This window comes from Equus quagga, chromosome 4 (assembly GCF_021613505.1).
Source record: "Equus quagga isolate Etosha38 chromosome 4, UCLA_HA_Equagga_1.0, whole genome shotgun sequence".
Taxonomy (NCBI): domain Eukaryota; kingdom Metazoa; phylum Chordata; class Mammalia; order Perissodactyla; family Equidae; genus Equus; species Equus quagga.
Genome location: NC_060270.1, coordinates 130264395 through 130289029, shown reverse-complemented (window position 1 = coordinate 130289029; position 24635 = coordinate 130264395).

The following is a 24635-nucleotide window of genomic DNA, read 5'->3' as shown; positions in this document are numbered from 1 at the left end:
TAATGCTTAACTATCTGAAAATTGAGTTTGCTGCTAAATAGATCTACTGTAGATTGGCTTGATAACCATGCTAGTCTCAGGGAAAAATATTTTTTTACACTCGTAGTGGAGAACCAGTTTCACAGAAATAATAGGAAGTAAGAAGTAAGGTAAAGTGAACTGATGAAGATAAAGCAATTTTAAGCATAACTTAACCATGCTCAGGGGAGTAATTTTTAACTTTTTCTAAAATGATGCAAATAATGTTATATTTAGATTTTTAAAATTAATCTTAGATCCTTTTTCAGTAGATAGTTCTAGTAATATATCCTCTAAACTTGTAATTAAAATTGAATTATTTTTCTATGTAAGAAATGTGTTCTGGATTCCTGCATTTTCTATGCATGGGTCATCTTTTGATAGAAAATAAAATGAGAAATACCACCAAAATTTTAAGATGATTCATAAGAATTTTACACCGTTTTCAATATCAACCTCACTCATCACTTCATTTAATGTGTTAAACTATGGAACACATTATAAATTGTGGAAACTCTATTCTTTCAAGAATCTGCTTCTCTTCTAGTCCTTTGAAAATGTATTTCTTATCTTCCTTTCATGGGAAATTAAAATCATTAAGATCAGTATTAGACAAAATGATCAACAATATCAAAATAATAATTCTGGCTGCTCAATTCACATTATTAAATGCTTGCACCAAATTGGTATCTTGTCCTGCATAATCAATAAGACTTCTTGTTATAAAGTAAAATATGCTTAACAGACCTTTTCTCAACAGAACTTTGTAATGTTTCCATCGTAACATGTAATAAAGAGAATAATCATAAAATACATTGTTTTCTATAATTAACTGTTTTTAGTATGTCATTCAGCACGTTATATAGTTCAGCTGATATATTTTTTTTCTCACCCAAACTTTCTCAATGAAGGAAGCAATTTCTCAATTTATATATTGGTGCAATCTCCTTAATTTGGGTGATGGCTTCAGAATGTTTTCCTGCCATTGAACTGTACCATTACAACATACTCATACACAAAACTTAAGCTCTATATTGTCTTTGTTGACAATATAGTCATCCAAATTTGTAATTATTTTAAACTGGGGTGAAAAAGTGATATTTTTTTCTTTCTCATGCTTTTCTGCAAATTCACTGAAATTTTCTAATCAAATATGTTGATTTAGTTACTTTTTGGTTTTGAAATTCTTTCTTTCTTTTATATATAAATGCTTCTTACACTTGATGTCTTCATCACTTCATTAGCCAGTATGACTCTGCAAATAAAACACTGTCATTTTAGCACTACAAACTTGATATCTACAAAACTGAACTCAGTATATAAAGGATCATAATTCTGACTAAATTGTTCTATATTTCTCAGGAATTACTTCTACTAGAATCATGTGATTTACTATCACTGCCTTATACAGAAAAGTAGAGAAAGAGAAGTTTTTTTGTTTTTTTTCCCAAAGATTCAAATACAACATTTGGAGATGGGAACTACAACGTCCGAGATGAAAATACACTGGATGAAATAACAACCAATTAAACATTACAGAAGAAAAGATTCTTGAACTTGAAGACATGGCAAAAAAAAAAAAAGATCAAAAATGAAACACGAAGGGAAAAAGGATTTTGAAAAATGGAAAGAGCCTCAGTGAGCTGTGTTATATCTTCAAATAGCCTAATATGACAAGTGGTGATTGCAGCCCCTGTAAACAGTGCAGGGGCAGGGGTGGCAGAAAAATATCTGAAGCCGTAATTGCTGAATATATTCCAAATTTGATGAAAACTGTAAACTAACAAATCCAAGAATCTCAATGAACTGCAACACAAGAAACATCAAAAAATAAAGAAATAAAAAGCATATTAAAACTGACTTACTCAAAATCAGAGATAGAATATTAAAAGTGCCTGCATATTTTCTGTCTAGACCAGATGCCATCGACTTGTATCTCCCGGTTCCTCCCTATGAAGTTCAACTATAAATCTTGAAAGTAACATAAGAGACAACCAAAGGAAATTATGAAAGGTAGTAAGAGGAAGGTGAACTGACTGGAGACCCCAGGAACAAAATATTGGCAGGGTATCTTAGGACCTCCTTCTCATCAGAAGAAATTGACCCAAACTTGATATTTCCTGATCCTTCAACCTACCAAGAGAAGTTTTCCCAGGTGGGCTCATTCCTCCCATGGACAACACCAGGTGAGGCTAGAAAAACTAGCAAAGCGGATAAAGTGGAATCCCATGCTGACCACAAAGACACAGGAAAACGCACTGTTTCATTGCAGGTGCTGCGACTCCCTTCCCACACTCACAGACAACACACGGCCCTGGAGCACCTACAAAGGATATCTCACTACAGCAGCAAACCTGGCCCTTAAAGCATTCTTGTTTTCTACTAGTCTTGAGAATCCCCTCCCCCACCAAGAGACACAGGGCAGTGGTGGTGGTGGGATATACAGGCAAGAAAGATCTTGCCACAGTAAGTGCCCAGTCCAGGAATTCCCTTTGCCTCCATGAACCTGTCTCCTCTCCTTCACCAGAGGCACCAGGCGGGCAAGCAGTGCCAGCAAGCTTGATCTAGTCACAGGTGCATAGCCTGGGAAATACTCTCCATGCCCCAAAGGCAGGAGAGATCATGCCACTACAAGCCGGGCAGAGCTCTTGGTTCCCCCAGGCTGGTGACACCCTTCCGCCACCTAGTGGCACTCAGCAGCCCGGCCTGAGAAGCAGCTTCCATCTTCTCAAACAGTAGCAGCAGGAAACAACGGGATATTGTAAACAGCAAGAGATAAACCAAGGAGCTGAAAACAGTACCATGAAGGCTCTGAAAATTAGATTTCTCTGGAATCACAGCTCACAAATGTAGCCCTAGACATGTATGCTAAACCAAAATAAGGTTTATGCTAAAATAAATTAACTTAAATGAATTAAATAATTAAAATAAATTATTTAAATAAAACTGAGAATCTCCTAAAATAATATCCAAAATGTCTAGGATATTTATCAAGAATTAATTTCAGGGGGCCAGCCCGGTGGTACAGCAGTTAAGTGCACCTGTCCTGCTTCTCGGTGGCCCGGGGTTCCCCAGTTCGGATCCTGGGTGCGGACATGGTACTGCTTGGCAAAAGCCATGCTGTGGTAGGCGTCCCACATATAAAGTAGAGGAAGATGGGCACAGATGTTAGCTCAGGGCCAGGCTTCCTCAGAAAAAAAGAGGAGGAGTGGCAGTAGTTAGCTCAGGGCTAATCTTCCTCAAAAAAAAAAAAAAAGAATTAAGTTTACCAGGATACCATGAGAATTACAAATGGATTGAGTGAAGATAATCAACTGACATCAACACTAAGATGAACAAAAGTCTGGAATTATCTGACAAGGATTTTCAAGCAAACATCATAAAAATGCTTTAATAAGGAATTTCAAGTTCTCTTCAAACAAATGAAAAATAGAAAATCTCAGTAAAGAAATAGAAGTTACAAAAAAGAATTAAATAAAAATGTTAGAAATGAAAAATGCAACAAGAAGTAAAAAACTTGCTGAGTGGGCTCAATAGTAAAGATTGTATTTATTTTTTTTTCCTTTTTCTCCCCAAAGCCCCCCAGTACATAGTTGTATATTCTTAGTTGTGGGTCCTTCTAGTTGTGGCATGTGGGACGCTGCCTCAGCGTGGCTTGAGGAGCAGTGCCATGTCCACACTCAGGATTCGAACCTGTGAAACTCTGGGCCGCCTGCAGCGGAACACACGAACTTAACCACTTGGCCATGGGGTCAGCCATGGGGCCAGCCCCTGGGCTCAATAGTAAAGTGGAGAAGACAGAGGATAGAATCAGTGAGCTCAAGGACAGTTCAACAGGATTTCTCTCTCTGTAAAACACAGCATGGACTAAAAATAAAAGAACAAAAAAGAAAAAAGCAAACAAAGAAAAGCTTTAGAGACCTATAGTTTTGGGAAAAAAAAAATTAGGGGGAAATCTTTGGGATCTCAGATTACTCCAACAGTTCTTAGAATTGATACCAAAAGCATGATCTATAAAAGAAAATTTGATACAGTGGACCCCAAATCAACAACTTGTCTCTGGAACAAGACTATGTAAGGATGATAACAATACAAGCAATAGATTGGGATAAAATATATGCAAACTACATATCCAAAAAAAGAACAAGTGTCTAGGATATATTTTAAAATTCTCAAAAATCAACCATAAAAACAAGCAGTCCAATTACAAACCAGGCAAAAGACATGAAGAGACATTTCACCCATGAGGTTATACAGATTGCACATAAGCATATAAAAAGATATTTGACATCACTAGCCATTAGGGAAATGTAAATTAAAATTACCATCAAATATGACTACATACCTATCATAGCTAATATAAACAAAGAAAAATAGTGAAAACATCAAATGCTGGCAAGGATGTGGAGAAACTGGATTATTCATACACTGCTGGTGGGGATGTAAAATGGCATAGACATTCTGGAAAACTGTTTGGCAGTTTTTCATAAAACTAAACATGAAAGTATCACATGACCCAGCAATTACACCCATGGACATTTATCCTTGAGAAATGAAAATTTATATCCACCCAAAAACTTACATACATATTCTCATGAAAGCTTTATTGATAATAGCCAAAAACTGGGGGGAAAACCTACAGATGTCATTCATAGACTGAATGGATACACAAACTTTCTACAGGCATACTATGAATGTACTGCTCATTAATAAAAAAGAACAAACTATTGATACACACAATAACTTGAATGAATTTCCAGGGATTACACTGTATGGAAAAAAAGCCAAATTCGAAAGGTCACATGCTCTCATCACTTTTTAAACGACAAAATTATGAAACTGGAGAGCAAAGAAGTGGTTGTCAGAGGTCAGGGACCTGGTTGGGAGGCAGGTGGGTATGGTTATAAAAGGGCAATGATTTTTCTGTGGCCCTGTTGTTGAACTCTAAATTTGGATATATTGTAGTCTAGGGCAAGAGCAGTAGCAAATTTTGCTTAACTATCTCACATCCTCTATCTACTAAGTGATCCAGAGAATTCATTGTTTTTCAGGAAGAGTTCCAAGGGAGCAAAGCCAACAGAGCATCACCAATCCTGGAAGGGGCAGGACTTTATTTCATGCAGGTATCAAACTTAGGGCAAGGCTACATACCTCCTCCTCTACGCATTCAAATTCATCTCTAGCTAATTGTCTATCTTTCTGTGTTAGTACCCTAGGGCTGTTACCAAGTGCCAAAAACTAAGTGGCTTAAAATAACAGAAATTTATTCGCTCACAGTTCTGGAGGCTAGAAGTCCAAAATCAAGGTGGCAGCATGACCATGCTTACTCTAAAGGCACTAGGGAGAAATAATTTATTGCTTCCCAGTTCCTGGTGGTTGCTGGCAGTCATTGGCATTTCTTGACTTAACAGCAGCATCACTTCAATCTCTGTCTCCATCTTCACATGGTCTTCTCCTTGTTTTCTTGTCTGTGTGTCCACATGGCTTTCTCCTCTCTGTATTTCTATATCCAAATTTCCCTCTTTTTAGAATGGCATCTGCCATTGGATTAGGGCCCACCCCCATCTAACATAACCTCATCTTAACTTCATTAAATCTGAAAAGACCTTATTTCAAAATAAGGCTACATTCACAGTTACTAAATGTTAGCACTTGAACATTTCTTTTGAGGGAACACAATTCAAGCCACAACACTATCTATCTGTCTATCTATCTATCTGTCTATCAATCATCTATCTGGCTAACTACCATCTATTTATCTGTCCATCCATCCATCCATCCAACTACTGTCTTATTATGTATCTCTCTTTATCTAATCTTCCTAATATTAGAGTTAGAATTAAAACAAAAAGAAGATGAGTGTCTCAGGGACATATTAGCATATTTATTGAAATTGAAAAATGAAGTCAAATATTTTCTTACCATAAATCTGATATGAATGATTCATTTTACGATGAGAATTGGCTTTTCAATTAAGATGAATATGGTCTTGTACTATAAGTTTCAGTATCTTCATAAAGATATCTTTAAAGCATGTTAGAAGATAAAAATGTTCTTCTCTTGTGTCCTTGATTGTTATTACTCTGTCTATTCTGAATAAACTTTACCACTCACTCTCCTTGTATCTATATTTTCATTCTACACATGTTAGGGTCCCATATTTCCAATTTTACTTCTCCTTATGTCCGTCCATTTACCCTGATCCTCAGAATCTTTAAAGAAAACAGTATTATCATAATATTTTTAGATATGCCACAGAAAACAATTTTTTAAATTGTGCTTTTCCTCTGGCTCTTTGGGGCCACTATTCTTTTTCAAACGGTTGCAAAATTGTTTGTGGGATCCATACTAGTCTTTTTATAGTCTTGACTGAGGATAGATCAAGCCAGGCCATTTATTATTATTTTTTCTAATCCAGTGTTTGAGGAGTGCCTTAATCTTTTCTCTGCCCTCCAATCCTGTTATGCCTAATTATGTTTGAAATTATGTTCTTTATATTCCTGTCTTAGTGTGGCATAAATGTTAGTGACCTCTGTCAACTAAATTTCCGCGTCTGAAAGTCATCCCATGCACTGGGGAGGTGCATACGAGATCCGGCTCTTCTCAAGTTGCGGTTATTCAGGAATTGGGCACAGCTGACAGCTCTTCCTTTGCTTCCGTTTAACATACAACATTCAATCAGGCACGGATCTATCTGCTTCCAAATTTCAATGCTCACAAAATTCCTTTTCTGATACAAACTATGAATTTTTATATTAAATACACTAAGCCCTCTTCTCGCCTGTGACCAGTATATTTTCATCTAGATAGCATCTAGAGCGGTATCAAAACAGATCTCTTGGGTAGGTATGACGTATACTGGGTTTCGTGCTACAGACTATTTGACATCTGATTTTCTGATCAGTGTTATGCCAGCCTTTCCCACTTAGGGGAGCTAGTGGCAAGAATTGAAGCATTTGTGAACCAGCTGCCCTTATTTTGGTTTAGAGGACAGAATACATGTATATAAGCTATACAGAAACACTGATGACGCAATCAGTGGGCAATATTTTATACTACCATGAAAAGAAATTAGAAAAAATAAGAACATTGTCAACAGTCGTCTACAGAATCATTATGAAAGATATATTCAGATTCTACTGGTTTTCTAGAACTTAAATGTACCTATGATACTGTAATCTCATTTCACAAAGACTTAAAGCTGTGGGCAAAAAAAGCACTAATAATATTTTTTAAGTATAAAATTGAAGTAGAGAATCTAGACAAGAAGAAATATAAATAGAGAGAGTAAGTGGAGACAAAGTGCATGAGAACACAACTATGCAGATTAGAAAAGCCAGTATATTTTCTACACCAAATTGAAATAGTTAAATAATATTCATAATCATAAAAAAGTAAAGCTACCCATTTTTTAGAGAAAATAATTTTTTCTAATGTTGATTTCTAAATGAAACATTTCATGTGTGGCATTTTCAGAAAGGATACTGGGTGATATAATGTACACTTGTCACAAACCCATCTTGAAGCAGACGCAGTAAGAGATTTCCTATGGTTATTTCTTGTCATATCTTCAAATAAAAATCAAGGGAGCAGGACTAAAGTGAAATTCAGTAAAGAATATTCTGGAAAGTATAATGTCATTGTCTGAAACCCACAATAGATGTAGTAGGTAACTCATCTATAGCACAAAATATTTGCATAAAAATTGGTACAGAACAATTATTTTCTGGCTCACACCCACTGGCTACATCAACACAGCAATCTACCTTGGCCCTATTTTCAGCACCAGAGATATCGGGGAGAGAATTATTTATTTATCCATTGAATGAGCACCTGTCCAGGTTGCCTAGGATGGTCTTGAATTAAGGCTACAGTCTCAGCATAATTATTAACAGCACCCTTTTTATCCTCAAAAATGTCCCAGTTTGGACGATAAATTGTATTGGCACCCTCCTCGTTTACAGGTTTGTAATGCAGTTCTCTGTCTTAACCATCACAATGGCCATTTCAAGTAATTTTTCAGTCTGATCACTGCCATGCCACATACAGGTGTCCCCTTCCTACTCATTTTTGTGATCTTGTCTGATTTTTGCCACTACTCCCAGTATAATAACACAGTAAAACAGTTTTTAACAGTATGTACTGTGGGGCAGGCAACTGCCAGGGTTCAGGTTCTGCCTTGACCACCTGTTAGTTGCAGAACATTAAACAAATTACCCATCCTCTCTGTGACTTGGTTTACTCACCTATAAAGTGGGGAGAACATAGCACCTACTGTAACTGTGAGGGGGGAAAATCTCACATGTGGAAAAGCCTGGGAAGCTGGGAGCTAGTGAGCATGCTGCCAGCGTGAACCCTGTCTGTCACTGTCTTGCTGGACCTAACTTCTCTTTTTGTGTTGACCAGTCTGAATCTGCTTCCAGGTTTTGGATTTGTTGAACTATTGCCCAGCTTACAGCCCTTATTCCCACTGTCCTCTCATATCACATTCTGAACCTGCAGCCCAGATGTGCTCTTCCCCACAGCTTAGGGGAGGTTCTCTCAAGGAGACAAGCCACTGGAGAGGCAAGAAAATTCTGAACTGTGCTGTGCCAAGGAGGAAGAGAGATTTCACTTTTCTCCCCACTAGTGCTGAAGTTCATTTGAAAGTTACAGTTCGGGAAAGGAATTATCATGCTAAGGAACAGAAAAATGAAGCAGAAATGTAATGTGATTACCTAAGTCAATATAACAAAAGGGATAACCAGGGAGGATATTGGAAAGCAAAGGCTAAGGATCTGTGATCAGATTGAAACTTGATCTGCAAAGTGCATGGTCTACAGCCAGTAAGATGTAGCCCGTTCTTCACTGGCGGGTGAGGTTGAAGCTCTTACTTAACTTTGTGCCTTTTGATGCTTGTGTTGTAAGTCCGGGCAGTTGATGAAGCCTGAAGATGAAGGGTACTCGTTCCTTCAAACGTAAAAATGCGAGGGAAGTGAAGACTGAAAATCATCCTTCTTTGATCTCTAGGCCGTCTACTTTAGTACACTTAATGCTTGTTTTTATTAATGAAAATGCCATTAATTTTTAAAAACATATTTAAAAACAAACATTAAAATTACATATGGGAATATTTATAACATAAGCAATAGACAAGGGGTAATAATTTGGCAAGTGAGGACGTGGATTTTGCAGACAAATTATGCATATATTTGGTTGGAAAAAAATTGTATGGCCAAAAGTTAAATAAATAAAAGATGATGGATATAGATGAGTAAACACAAGAAAATATTGTTCCAACCTAAAGACAATGGACATTATCTAAATTTTTTTCAAATACATCGCTGCAATCACATTGTGTATGTGTCTGGCTGTAATTGGCTGAAACACAGACATGGGTCTCCTTTGCCAATCAGCCAAGGGACAAATATTGGCAGAGGCAAATGTAACAAGACTAGTTAAAATGAAGATCTGAGTCAGCTGCGCAGGAAAAAAAACACTTTTTTGCTTGCATTACATGCAGAATATTGAGATAGTTTGTCCCACTTGACCAGCTGTGAGAATTCCAAAGCCCTTTGCTGCCAAGAAGTTTGTAATCCAAGAAGGCAGGTGACTCTTGGGGTCACCTTGCTATTGAAAAGAGGTGAATAGCCTACAGCAGCAACGGGATCTTGACACTGAAGTTAAAAACCTCTCATTGCAACCCTCTAAGCACTTAGCCCAATAAACTGTTACATTTGTCAACTAGACAGAAATAGCTCATTCAATCTGGCATTATGTGAAAAATTAAAGAAAATGGAAAGAAGAAGCGTATAATATAATAAATGATTTACATATTTGTCACTGGTTAGTTATGGTGGTCCGAGCTGGCATAAAACACAAGTTATGATGTTAAAATCCCTGAGGTTCTCGGTAGCAGACTGTTTCAGAGTAATTTCAGGAACAATTTTAGATCTAAGAAATAGGTGACAGCCCTTATTTTAAGTTAGTAAAATTGACTGATCAATGCTATATAGATGTCATGTTTAATTTTTTCCCTAAGGTAGGATATTAAAATGATTCTAAAACTTGCCTACTATCAGCAATAATATAATTATAGTCCTGCTCATAAATGGGTCACATGTTTAGTGTTTAATCCTTGCCAAGCAGTATACTAAGTACATTCAAGCAATATACTAAATACAGTACACAGCATATCTAATTACATACTAACAAAACCAAGTGAGATAGGTAAATTATCACCCTTTTTATAGAGTAGAAAATAGGCTTAAAGAGGTATCAAAATTACTTAAACATGCAGAGATTGTTAGCAAGTAGCAGAGACTCTATTTGAACCTGATCACAGAGTGAAAAATACAGTGCATCATTCCAATATTCACAAACACTGAAAACAAACCAATCAGAACCTGGCTTAAGCCTTTCCTGACATTTGGGCATATTCTGTACTAAAAGAACAAATACATTAAAAAATTTAGTTTACTCCCTGATGGGCAACTTAGTGGTTGGAGAAGTGAATCAGTTCCCAATATTTTGAAGATTAAATTATGAAAAAGTAATGCATATACACAGTGGAGTCACGTATCATTTCAGCTTTTAACCTGTGTAAATTTATCTATAGGATTATTACAGAGACAGGAAGTGGGAGAGGGAATGAATTTTGTAATAACTCCAGAAAATAGTCAAAGATTTACAGTAATCCAAGAAATGCTAACCCAAGAAAAAAACTTAAAAATGATAGACTTGCTCCTGGTCCCATTAATGTTAAGGGTAGGCCAGTTCTTGTTTGTCAAAGGCAAGCGGTATCCTCAGCATCAAGGTAACAAACAATAGGCTCAGTCACAGGGAATAAACTCCAGCCTCTCAGCCTGACTCCAAGTTGCTGGGAGAGTCTGAGGGGTGAGCTCAGCTTGGAAAGGGAAGGAGGGCTCCAACTCTGGTCTAAACAGTTGAGTACATTGGAAGTGGGCCTCCTCATAGAAATAAGTCTGGAGGAGTCGGGGGAGATATTCCTGTGGCGAATGTTCCTGTGGACAGCTCAGAGAAATTGCTGGGTAGATTCCCTTCTGAGCATCCAACTTCAAAGGTAACATAAATGCACGTTTTATTCCTTTTATTTCAATAGGAAAAATTGGTGGAAAATATGGAAAATCAATTTATTCCAGTAAGACAAATTTTATCAGGCATTGTTAGTCTTTTTCACAGTTGGCTGTAATAGGAATAATTAACATGAACTATAGTGGAAAGGAAATTTCTGTTAAAGAGAAATTAAAGTTTTATTAAAATTATATTCAATCTCAACCTTATATATTTTAAAAAGGTGATCAGTGTGCTCATACAAGTCTAATACTTCTTTCCTTATTAGAAAATAAAGCTAAAGTATTTTTAAAACATTTCATTGACTTATTCTTCCCAATCTCCTTTAATTAAAAGACAATTATAATCTTTGGTTCATACCTCATTAGGGTATTAGGTATACCACTAGGGTATACCTAATAAGGTATACAATGTTTCATTAGAAAACTCTTGCCAAGTCTTCCAGCCATAGCAGAATGAATACAGTTCATAATTGGGAACTTTAACAGATCTATTTGAAAAAATACAAGGGGCTGGAAACTAGTATTTGCTTTGAATACAAGAAAACCATGTAGAATAACATTGTTTCAGCAAGACTACCTCCATGTGATAGTATCAAATCTGGAAGAAATGGGAAAGTATACTTTCAACCTTTTCTGAAGGGAAAATCTCATCAAAGGAAGAAAAAGACAGGCATACATTGCTACCATTTCCATATATGTTTCTTGCCCTCAAATAACATAATATTACTATTTATAATTAAACAATATTTACCATTTAACTGAAAGGCCTGTCCAGTCTACCCATGTCTGAAGCTTAACCTCCTCTATGCTATACGCAGAAGAAACTTCTAATTTCTTTTGGCTCCCATAGACAATATGCAACCATCCAGGAGTCATCAGCAATACTAGGACTTCAAAAACATTTTTCATAAATTCATATAGCAAAAATAAATCTGAAAAAAAACCTCCTGCAGAGCTTGATTGTGGAATCTAATCTAACAGTTAATATAAATATGTCTAAATGAAAACTATTTTAAAGGTCTACCAAAACCTGATTATCTTTACAGATTAGAAAGTTAAAACACTTACATAGAAACATAAATCGCCATTGAAGTTTGAAATTTTTTCGTAAATACAACTCATGTGTTTTACCACATTACTAGTATTTTTCCCAAACCAAAGAAAGCAACTCTAAATCAATCATCACTATTCTCAACATTGGCTCAACAACCAGTATAAAATTGAACCATTGCTTGAATTTACTGTTGCTTTATGTTCTACTTGAATGTTTCCTTTTCAATTAACTTTTAAAAATAGCCTTAGTGACTTGACTGAATACAATTTATGCCATGTAGATTAACACCCTATTAGCAGTATTTGAAATACGAAGCCACAAAAATTAAATTATAAATATAATTGAAATATGTCCTATAAGAAAATACACTCCCATGGCGATTAATGATGTTGATGAGATATTGAACAACTGTAAACACCTTAAAAGTGTATAAATAGTACATCCTTCAATAACTAAAAGATATTTTTAAATGATGCAAAAGGCCAACATGCAATACCGTGAAACACATCCGTGAATATGCCTGACAATCCTCTAGGTTCATTGACGTTTGAACCAGTTACTCCCACTTTCAGTCCATTAGCTTTTGATTCCAGGCCTGAGGCCTGCCGGTGGTGGCCATTAATCTAACGACATAAAAAAAAAATTCCTTCTTCTCCTAGAGCCCTCCCACTTCTCTCAACTCCTTTCCCCAAAGGGAGTATCCTTTCTATTAAAGCTAAGTGATTCCTAACTTCCTCAGACTGTGGCTATATTTCCTTAAATGACTGATGATAATAGCAAAAGGATGTGAAGGAAGTAGGCTATCACAGTCGCTGCCTAGTTATCAAATCTGTAGTACTCAGTTTCTATCACTCATCTATTCAAAACAAAGAAAAGAAACAAATCAGTCCACAACCATACAGTTGCCTTTCTCTGCCTATGGTCTGTTTTGTCAGCCATTACAGAATGAAACACATTGACCCAAAGATTATATACTGAAATAGAGCAGGGTGAAGCACTACTATTTATCATATATTACAGGGTAATCAGTGATATTCATTAATCTACCCCATAACCATTTACATGGACTGATAGCATGTGACCAGCACAGAGGAAAGTCTGGCTGTAACTAATCTTTACATGTGGAGATTGGTTTTCTGGTGAGTGCAATGAATTTTGCTACTTAAATTTGGACCCAAAAAAATGGTAAATAAGATTTTTTTTTCTGGTCAAGCATAAAAAATCGTACATTTAATGCTTGTATATATTTAGGTGAGAAAAATATTATCTCGACATTTTAGAAACAGAATATGTTATCTCATTTTTAAATAGTCTTTTTATAAAATAGAAAGTATTTTACCAACAACGAACTAAATATTGCTTCTTGATAGCTTATTTTATTCTCCTAATTAATTTTAATAATAACTATTCTTATAGTGCTGACTACATAAGGTCATTTAAAGTGTTATTGTTACAGAAAGTCAGTTGATTAAATGGTTTGATTACTTACTATGTGCTAGGTAGTGTGCTTGTCATTGGAGATACGAAGACAGATATAACATAACACCTGCATATGAGGAGCTTAGACTAGAGAGCTCAGCATCCCTGAGATCGCACACAAAGCTGCTCCATAGTCTAGGAAACGCGGCTTTGTTATGTGCTCATAGATATAGATCCTGTCTCTGTTCTTCAGAGCAGTTATCTCAGCTGACAACTATAAATTTGTTAACATGATCATCTACTTACTATCAGTTTCCACCCATACATTCCCCATTAGTACAAGACCTCATTCTTGTCCTCCACCATTCCCAGAAGCGCACAAAATAACTCATATTTTTAGATACTCATTAAATATTTATTGAATGAATGAGTGATATAGAGTACCTACGAAAACTGTAAGAATACATATGGGGGCACAAATGTGTAATCAAATCCGTCTCTAGTTAGTAAGTGACAGTGTTATAGCCAACCAGAGGGCTATAAAAATTCAAAGTAGATCTATTTCTTTATTATTTTTATTATTGTTATTAGATAAGTCTGAAAGTAAAATGAAAATAATATGGAGTTAGTAACTGACTTTAAAACTCTAATGTACAGTGGTTATTAGCATTAAAAATATTGGAAACTATATCTCCAAATCCATGTTTTCTTTGTAAGGATTTTATTCCATTTTTTTCCAGAAATGAGATAGAAGAAAATCATTTTCTTTAGTTTTTAATATATTGATTACTCCAGTTAAGGTAAAGAAGCAATGAGATATTCTACAGGCTTCATTTTCATGATAACTGAAAATCACATCATTAAAACAGTAGAAGTAACTAATGACCTATTTCTGAATATATATCCATTTTAAATAATTCAACATTTTTATAAATGTTTTGGAGAGGTATTGTGAATAGTTATTACTATTGTTATGAGCACTCATAAAGCTTTTTGTCTTCCAACTTACATGGCTGTAGCTGGTCACATCTTCCAAATATCACTTTTCAAAATAGACATCTTAGGTAATGGAAAGATGAAAGATAGAAAGATAGATGGTAGACACATAGATAGATAGAGATAGGCATTTTTAGGTGTATTTCTAGCTATAAGCATGGCATTAAGTAAGAGGTCCTACCAGGTTTCTTTTTGTTTTTTGTACAGTGCTATTTGATTGTTTTGTAGTCACGCTCATGACTTTTTTGATACATTATTTTTCAAAAGCAATTATGCTATGTTTCATACATACACAAAATTAAGAGACACATGAAATTGGTAACAAATTTGAAATCTGTATGATCTTAATACAGGAAATAAGAGACTTTTCAAGATCAATAAATAATAGACACCTAATTGAAATATGGGCAAACTAGATGCACAGGCAATTCACAAAAGAAAATAGCCAGTAAAAATAAAGCAATAAAAATGTTTGATTTTAATATTAGAAAAGTAAGGAAATATGTTTTGTCTCCAGATCGGCAAAGATTAAAGATAAGTGTATTATTTAGTGTTGTTTGTGGTGTATTCTCATACATAAGTACCTGAACACACTGTAGAATTTTATATCAAAAATAAAAAATATAGGTTATTCAACTTTGCAATTCTATTTCTTGGATGAAACCAACAGATACAGTCAATATATAATGCACTCATCCTTCAGCAATTTATGAGGATAAATAATTAGAATAAACATCAGTGTTATTAGTTATATGAAATACTTTATAGCCACATTAGAATGAAAATGTAATGTTGCTAATTATATAAAGTCTTTAAGAGCCATACAATTTAATATTAAGTACTAAAAATCATAATATTGGATTATATTAAATGGAAACATGCCAACACAAATGGAACAGTGCTGTGCAGATGTTCTGAATAAAATGTTCCTATATAGGCATATAAAAATTATTCAACTGGTAACTCCAACTGAGGTTATGACAGCTGGTTGAATTATAAATCATTTATATTTTTCTTACAGTTTTTCTTTGCTTTCTAAATATTTTATAATGAACATACATCACTTTCATAATAAGGAAAATATGATATTTTAAATAAACAATGAAATGCAGCCTGGGAAGCAGATCTGTAGCCTTGTTTCATTAATATATCATCATGGGTTCCTGTATAAGTTAGCTATTTGATGTCTTGCAGTGCTAGATGATATGGAACAAATTTAGTAAGTTTTAATGGGGGAAAATGACTCATGGAAAAGTAAGAGTACCAAAAGGGAATAAATGTCATCTACTTTTTATTTTGCCTACAGTTTGAACTATCATCATATCAGACCCTAATATTGCTCTTGAACCAATATTTCCAAGTTGAACTCACAATTAGGATGATTGAATTTTTTTATCTAATATTCTTTTATTTTTTCAGTTTGAGTACATTTAAAGGTCTTCAAACAACTGTTTTTAATTAATTTAACAATTATTATAAATTTACCTAATTGTTCTGAATTCTATGAGGTGTAAACTATTGTAAAAATATATTTTTTTAGGCAAACCTCAAGAAAACTTCCAAAGCACAGGAAATAGATTCACTATTAACTTAACAAAACTAGAAATAAATTTTAATGCAATAAAAGTTATTTCTCACTCATACAAAGTTCATTTCAGATGTTCTAGGTTGGGGACCTCAGGGCTCTACTCCAAGGACTCATTCAGGAAGCAAGACTCCTTCCAACTTGTGATGTCACCATATTTGACATGTGGGCTCCAATGACTCAAAAGAAGGTGACAGAGAGTAAGGGAGGTATGCCATGACCCACATCATTTAACTTTGCATTCCATTGTCCAGAACTGGTTTCATGTAGAAGCTGCCCATCAACAATTCCATAGGCAGGTCCACAAGTCTTAGGTGTCCTTCTAATCATCTGTCTCTGCCACACAACCCATCAGTGATTAGCATTTCTCTTCATTTCAAGTGTCTGTTTATCCACATGTTCCCAATCTCCCTCATCAACCTACAATTTATACATAAGCTAATAGCTCCATATGAAACAGTCTTTGATCATGAATGCTGGCATTGCTTTGAAGAGATATGTTTGTAGAGTCCCAGGTTAAGCTCTGAACACACTTCTTCAAAGAATTATTGGTGAGTAAAACTATTTGGTTTTATGATTTTTTTGTTTCAAGTGTACATCATTATATTTCAGCTTCTGTATACACTACATTGTATTCATCCCAAAGGTCTACCTTCTGTCCATCACCATATGAGAGTCTGCTTTACCCCTTTTGCCCTCCTCTTGCCCGCCTTCCCTTCTGGTAACCACCAATCTCTGTATTTCTGTTCTATGTATCTGTTTGTTTGTTGTTGTTCCTATCTTCCATATATGAGTGAAATCATAAAGTGTTTACCTTTCTTCATTAGACTTATTTCACTTAGCATAATACCTTCAAAGTCCATCCATGTTGTCACAAGTGGCAAGATTTCTTTTTTATTATGACTGAGTAGTATTCCAAAAGCTTAGGCTGTCCCAAGTCTTGGCTATTGTAAGTAATGCTGCAATGAACATAGGGGTGAATATAACTTTTTGAATTAGTGTTTCCATATTCTTTGGATAAATACCCAGAAGTGGATTAGCTGGATCATATGTTAGTTCTCTTTTTAATTTTTCAAGAAATCTTCACACAGTTTCTCATAGTGACTGCACCAATTTACATTCTTACCAGCAGTGATGGGGGTTCTCTTTTCTCCACATCCTCTCCAACACTTGTCATTTCTTTTCCTTTAAATAATAGCCATTCTCACAGGTATGAGGTGACATCTCATTGTGGTTTTGATTTGCATTTTCCTAATAATTAGTGATCTTCAACTTCTTTTCCTGTACCTGTTGGCCATCTGTATATCTTCTTTGGAAAAATGTCTGTTCAGATCCTTTGCCCACTTTTTAATTGGATTGTTTGCTTATTTTCCTGTTGAGTTCTATGAGTTCTTTATATATTTTGGATGTATGGATTATTTGCAAACATCTTCTCCCAGAAGGTAGGTAAGCTTTTCATTTTGTTGATGATTTCCTTTGCTGTGCAGAAGATTTTTAGTTTGACATGGTCCAATTTGCTTATTTTTTCTTTTATTTCTCTTGCCTGAGAAGAAATATCTAAAAAGATATTGCTGAGACTGATGTCAAAGAGCGTACTGCCTATGGTTTCTTCTAGGAGTTCTATGGTTTCAGGTCTTGCATTGAAGTTTTTAATCCATTTTGAGTTAATTTTTGTGTATTGGGTAAAATAATGGTCTATTTTCGTTCTTTTGCATGTGGCTGTCCACTTTTCCCAACACCATTTATCGAAGAGACTTTCCGTTCTCCAATTGTATGTTCTTGATACTTTTGTCAAAGATTAGCTGTTCATAGATATATGGGTTTATCTCCGGGCTTTCAATTCTGTTCCATGGATCTGTGTGCCTATTTTTCTGCCAATACCATTCTGTTTTGATTAGCATAGTTTTGTAGCATACTTTGAAATCAGGGAGCATGATATCTCCAGATTTGTTCTTTTTTCTCTGGATCGCTTTGTTTATTCAGGGTCTTTTGTTGTTCCATATAAATTTAGGATTCTTTGTTCTATTTCCATTAAAAATGCTATTGAGATTTTGATAGGGATTGCATTGAATCTACAGATTGCTTTAGGTAAGATGGACATTTTAACTATGTTAATTCTTCAAATCCCTGAGCACAAAATAAACAATTTTATATTTTTTGCAGACCTAGAAGAGAACACATTTGAACAGGTTTAGGGAATTAACCTGCATTCCACTTGGAGATTAAATCAGATCTTCTTTACTTGTGACAGTGGAGTTTATAACAAGGTCACGGTCAACAAGGCACTATGGCAAGGTAATATTTCAAAAGAGGAAAATTGAAGAAAATCGCTGGAGTTGATTAACATGTGAAAAGTAAAGGCATGAAAATTTTGAGAACAATGCAACTATGGCACACTTTTAGACACTATTACATGAGTAACAAAGATATTTTACAAAGAGTTTAAAATTATATTCAATATAATTTTTTTCTGTACTTATATACACCACTGTCATATACTTCATTTTTTTCAGAGAATCAATATCATTCATTGTCTCTGAAAAGCAATTGTTTCCAACTGGGCTGCTTTGTTTGCCAGCAAATTTTCGTGTTGATATAGGAGCTCACATGATGGTTGCCTCTCACCTCCTCTCCCCCTGCAAACCTCCTCTTCCCCCACACTACAAACTCAGATGCATTCCACACTTGGTCATAGACAAATTCATTTTATATTGTTGTGGTTTTAAGTAATGCTCTCTTTCATGCTTTGGTGTGTGCCATATTACTATCCTACTTTTTATTATAATAATCGACAATATACTACACTTTCTGCTTCTTAATTGTACTTTATTTTTTGTTGAGAAAGATTGGCCCTGAGCTAACATCTGTGCCAATCTTCCTCTATTTTGTATGTGGGATGCTGCCACAGCATGGCTTGATGAGTGGTGTGCAAGTCCACACCCAGGATCCAAACCCAAGAACCCCGGGCTGCCGAAGCGAAGCACATGAACCCAACCACTACACCACTGGGCTGGCCCCTTAACTTTATTTTTCAATCACTCTCTACTCATGAAAGTTATATGTGGGCATAGATCTTGTTTGCTTTACTCAACATAATAGAAACTTATTACATAATTGCTGAAAAATAGTATAAAACTATAAATACATTACCTACGAAAAAGGAGAAGCAACATTCAGTATTGCAGTTTATCAAGAGTTCACAGGTGTGGTCATTATGACATATGTATTACTACTTGATCTAACAAAATGGCCATTGTACAGACTAGTATGTATTTTAAATATAACAAAATCTTTGTAAATACTGAATCCAAGCTTAACTTATGTATGTTTAAATGTAGCAAGAAGGTGTTATTGTCTTGAATATATTCACAGCAGAATATCATGTCACAGCAGATGCAGAATAATAGTGAAATAAAAACATTAAGCATCTGTCCCACCAAACATGTCAGTTGGCAGAAAAAAAAGAACACAACTTGTTTGTCCTCTGCTTTCTCCCTCAGTAGCGTATATTACTAATGTCATTAACAGTAAGTCTTTTCTAGCATGCTTTTAATGGCTAGTAAGACAGAAACTTGAAACAAAAAGCTGAGAAATGAGAAGGGTAAAAAGACAAAATGGGCAAGTCTGTCAGCCTACTGGGAAATCCTCCACTAGAAATCTGAGCTGACAGATTCACCCTTCAGAAAGGACAGCATTCCTTGAGGACTGACTACCAATCATGAAAAGAAAAACGTATATGCTGATGAAGAGAAAAATGGAAGTCATGGCCAATTAAACCTCAAATAGGAAAATCACACATTTTGAAACCTTGCAAAAAGTTTTATGGAGAAGTGATGTAAGAGGAGAAAGAAAGGTGTTGAGTGTAAGGAAAATTACCTTGTAATTTATCTTCACGAGAGAGATGAGGGGAGGGTGGGATAGACTAGATTCGCAAGAAAGTTTTCCCATTTGAAAAAGATGGAATAAGGGTCAAATTTTTACTTCCCTTGAAATTCAATATTAATGAAATTCATGCTCTACCATGAAAAGAAAAAGAAAGGGAAAATTATTCATAGTCTGGAATAAATAATGATAAATCAAGATCATTTTCTTAGCATTCCCAACATTTTCTTTATTTAACAAAAAAGGGCAACTTGATAATTTCTTGTCCATATGGATGGTAATTGAAACAGTTAATTAGGAAGACTGAACACTGTTCATCATTTGTCAAGCCTGAACCAAGCAGATAAAAGGAAAATTATATTTCAAATTTTTTAATCAACCAATATTTAATCTATTAATTAGGATATTTTATTTTATTTACAAGAGGTAGCTTCAGAAAAAAATGTTTTAAGGAATATTAAAATAGGAAGGATAATATAATTGGATCTCTCTCTCTCTTTCTCACTCTCCCTTTATATCTGTGTATATGACTATTTTATCATATGTCAGTTACTTCCTATAGTTACCAGGATCAATTACAATTAAATATATGTGAATGCAAATAATAATACACATTTTCCTCTTTTTATATTTCCATTGGAAAGAGAAAATTGAACATTTAAGAACATGGACAATTGTTTTAGATTCATATTGATTGTTGTTAATAAAGAAAATATCAGATTTGCAATAAAAAGAAGCAAATGTGGCTTATATTATCAAAAAGGTCTTTAGAAAAAGTGCATTTCAATTATATATTCAAAATTGGTGAGATAAAATCAGTATATTAAAATATTGGGTTTCAGCAAAATAAATACTATGTGTATTTTTCATGAATATGTTAAATATTCTTGTTATATTGAACCTCTTTATAATCTTTAAAAACCGCAAAGGATATAATGTCAAATAGATTTATATAATATAGTATATGATGTATGATATAACATATTATAGTAAATATTTTCCCCCGCTTTTTCCATGGCTATGAGGATGAGATCATACATGTAAAGGAACTTTTTAATTTGTGAATCTCACTATGAGATGTATTCAGAATTATATACAAAGTCTTCAATACTTGATACCCACCCCTGAGTCGTATTGGTATTCTCTGGCAGTAGCTTTGATAAGTCATTGGCTACAGAGAGTGAGAGAGATGGAGCCATTATGATACGCACAGATTTTACATTTAGATATGAACAAATAGGTGGATGGCGAAAACTTTACTAGGGGAATGTTTCTCTTTTTTGTCCTGGATCGGTCTTACTATTTTCAAATTTTATTATTATTTTCAAAGATCCAGTTTTTGACTATGTTAATATTCTCTCTTGTGTGTCTATTTTCTACTTCACTAATTCTTTATGACTTAAATAAACACTATGTAATATCGGCCTTATAGTGAAATTAAATTCTCATATTTAAATTTTATGTCTGTATATGTTTGTGTTTGTTTAGTTTAACAACTTTATTGAGATATTCACATATGGAAAAATCTACACATTTAAAATAAACTGTTCAGTGTTTTTAAATATATTACATAGTTGTGAAACCATAACCACAGTCTAATTGTAAGATATTTTAATTATCACTCTCACCCAAAATAAATGCTGCACCCACTAGCAAGCACTCTCCATTACCCACCCTTCCACCCTAAATAATCACTATTTTTCTTTCTTTATAGATTTTCTTATTCTGGGCATACCATATATTCGGAATCATACAATGTCTCATCTATTGGCTGGCTTCTTTTATTTAACATAATATTTGCAAGTTCGTCCATGTTGCCGCAACCGTCGGTACCTCATCACCTTTTATCACAGAATAATATTCCGTTTTATGGACATGCCACATTTTCTTTATTTTTCACCAGTTGATGGGCAGTTGTGTTGTTACCACTTTTTGGCTACATTGAATAATACTATTATATATCTTTATGCACAAGTTTTTATGTGGATATGCATTTTCATTTCTCTTGGATAAATACCTAGGTGTCAAGTTGTTGTGTCACTTTGTAACTCTATGTTTAACTTTTTGAGGAACTGCCAAATGGTTTTCCAATGGACCTACACCATCTTATGTTTCCAAATAAATGTAGTAGAATTCCAATCTCCTCACGTTATTTTCTGTCTTTTTGATGATAGTCATCCTAATAGATATGAAGTGATATCTTATTGTCCTTTTGATTTGAATTTCCCAAATGGCTACAAATGTTGGATATCTTTTCATGTGCTTGTCAGCCATTTGTATATCTTCTTTGGAGAAATGTACATTCTAATTCTCTGACGATTTTGAATTTCGCTATTTGTCAATTTATTACTGAATTGCAAGAGTTCTTTACACAATCTGCTTTACAAGTCTCTTACCAGATATATGATTTGCAAATGTTTCCTCAAATTCTATGAATTATCATTTCAATTTCTTGATATTTATCCTTTGAAGCACAAGTCTTTAATTTTGGTGAAATACAACTTATTGGTATTTTTTTTCTTTTTATTGATTGGGTTTCCTTTTATTGATTTGGATATTGGTCTGCGTTATCTAAGAAAACATGGTCTGACCAAAGGTCATGAGATTTACTCCTAGATTTTCTTCTAGGAGTTGAATATTTTCATGTAGGTCAAGGATCAATTTTGAGTTAATTTTTATGTATGGTTTGAGGAATGGATCCAACGACATTGTTTTGCAGGTGGATATTCACTTGTCCAGGCACTATTTATTGAAAAAAATATTCTTTCTCTGCTGACTTGTCTTAGTATCCTTGTTGAAAATAAAATAACAATAAAGGGAAGGATCAGAACAGAATGGGAGAGAGAAATTCTAATGAATCATCCAAAAAGAATTCTGAAAAGTTCAAGTTTTCTGGGCTTCAGCATACAGAACATCAGTGTTCTTAAAAATTTGCAAAACCTGGTGAAAGCATATTCCTACCGGGATATGAACTTAAAGATTTGATATGTATCTCTTGCTCAAGTCAAGCTGGAGGTTAGTCAACCTATTGGTATACAGTAATAAACCTTTCTGGAAAACATTGGAAATACTAATTTATTGCTCATCTCTAGTCATTAAATTCTTTCTTGGAATTCTCAAAGTGGATATTTGTATCTGTAGAGAAAATATTCCTTAAAAGCTACATAAATCAATGGATCCTCTCAAGCCTTTTCTCTAACAAATTTTGTTACACTGGGGAGAAATGCAAATGTTAACTAATCAATTCAGAGTTTGGAAATAGTAAAGGGATACAGTGCTATAACTTCTCTTCCTATCTCTGTCTCCCTTTTAAGACATTTAGTAGTTTTAATATGATTAGTAGTACAGGGCTCAGTTAGCAGTGGCAAAATACAATTTGTTAGGCAAAATGATTGTCATTCATAATGGTGATGAAGTGGAAAATTATTCTTATGCTTGTTAATTTTCATATGAGGCAGAGTGACACAAAAAAGACTTTTCCTTAAAGGTACAGTTTTCCTATTAATGAGTTGCAATGTTACTTCACAATTAATGCTGACATTTTTTTAATAGACGGTACCATCTAAAAGCTAAAATCTAGGAAACAGGCATCTTTGAATAGATGAACAATTACTTCCAAATTTTAGGTAGCCCAAATTTATTAGATTTCATCTTGCTTTTCTCTCTGGCACATACATTTCACATTCACTTCTTTTAATTTTCATGGCTTATTTGTGCAAATGTTTTCCCTATAATATAAAAATGAAGCAACAGCATATGATTCATAATTGATTAAACCCAACTAACCCATTGAGGGAAGATTAAAGTATAGTTAGCCGGAGTATTCTGCACAGATACAGTTGTATAACCAATTTCATGCGGGTAGAAGTGTCCAATTACTTTCAAATATGTACTAGTGAAGCACTGTAAACATTACAGTGTGCTAGTTTAAATAGAACAATAAAATACACACCAATTTATGTAAATCACCAAGCTATTTTTCCTTATTGTTTTCTGTGTAGCATTTCCAGTAGCAAAGTCAGCTAAAAGTCAAATTAAATACCATATAATTTATAGAATAGAGAAGAAACTGGATCTAATTATCCTAGTTTGGCAAATGCTAAACCCGTAAGATAAAAATCTACTTGGAGAAGTTTATTTTGCTTCTGAAAGCTAGGGATTTGCAAATTAAGATGGAATCTATTTTCTAAAGGCTGTTTTCTTTTCTTAATTATAATTTATACTTTATTTTCCTTTTTAGCAAATGAATCACTTTGCCTACCATTTCAGCAGCCAACCTTTCAACGAGCTGTTTAAAGATTGCCCACATTTGTCAGCCCACCAGCTTCGCTATCATTAACCCTGTCTGATTTTATGCCAAGCTGCCACTTTTCTTCAGCTTGCACGAGTACAGTTTGAACTAGCGGAATCAGTTCTCTCATTGAAAATACCTATGTCGCCGGTGGGCGGATCCAACCTGTCATGTTTTGTCAAGTTGTTTAAGTGCATATTTGAGAGGCGACTCATGGAGTTTATCCACGGTCACCAGTAAAAAATGGTTCAAATTCAGATGAAGGCAACTTGTTACTCTCAAAAACTCATTCTTCATTTCTCTCTCCCGCCCTCC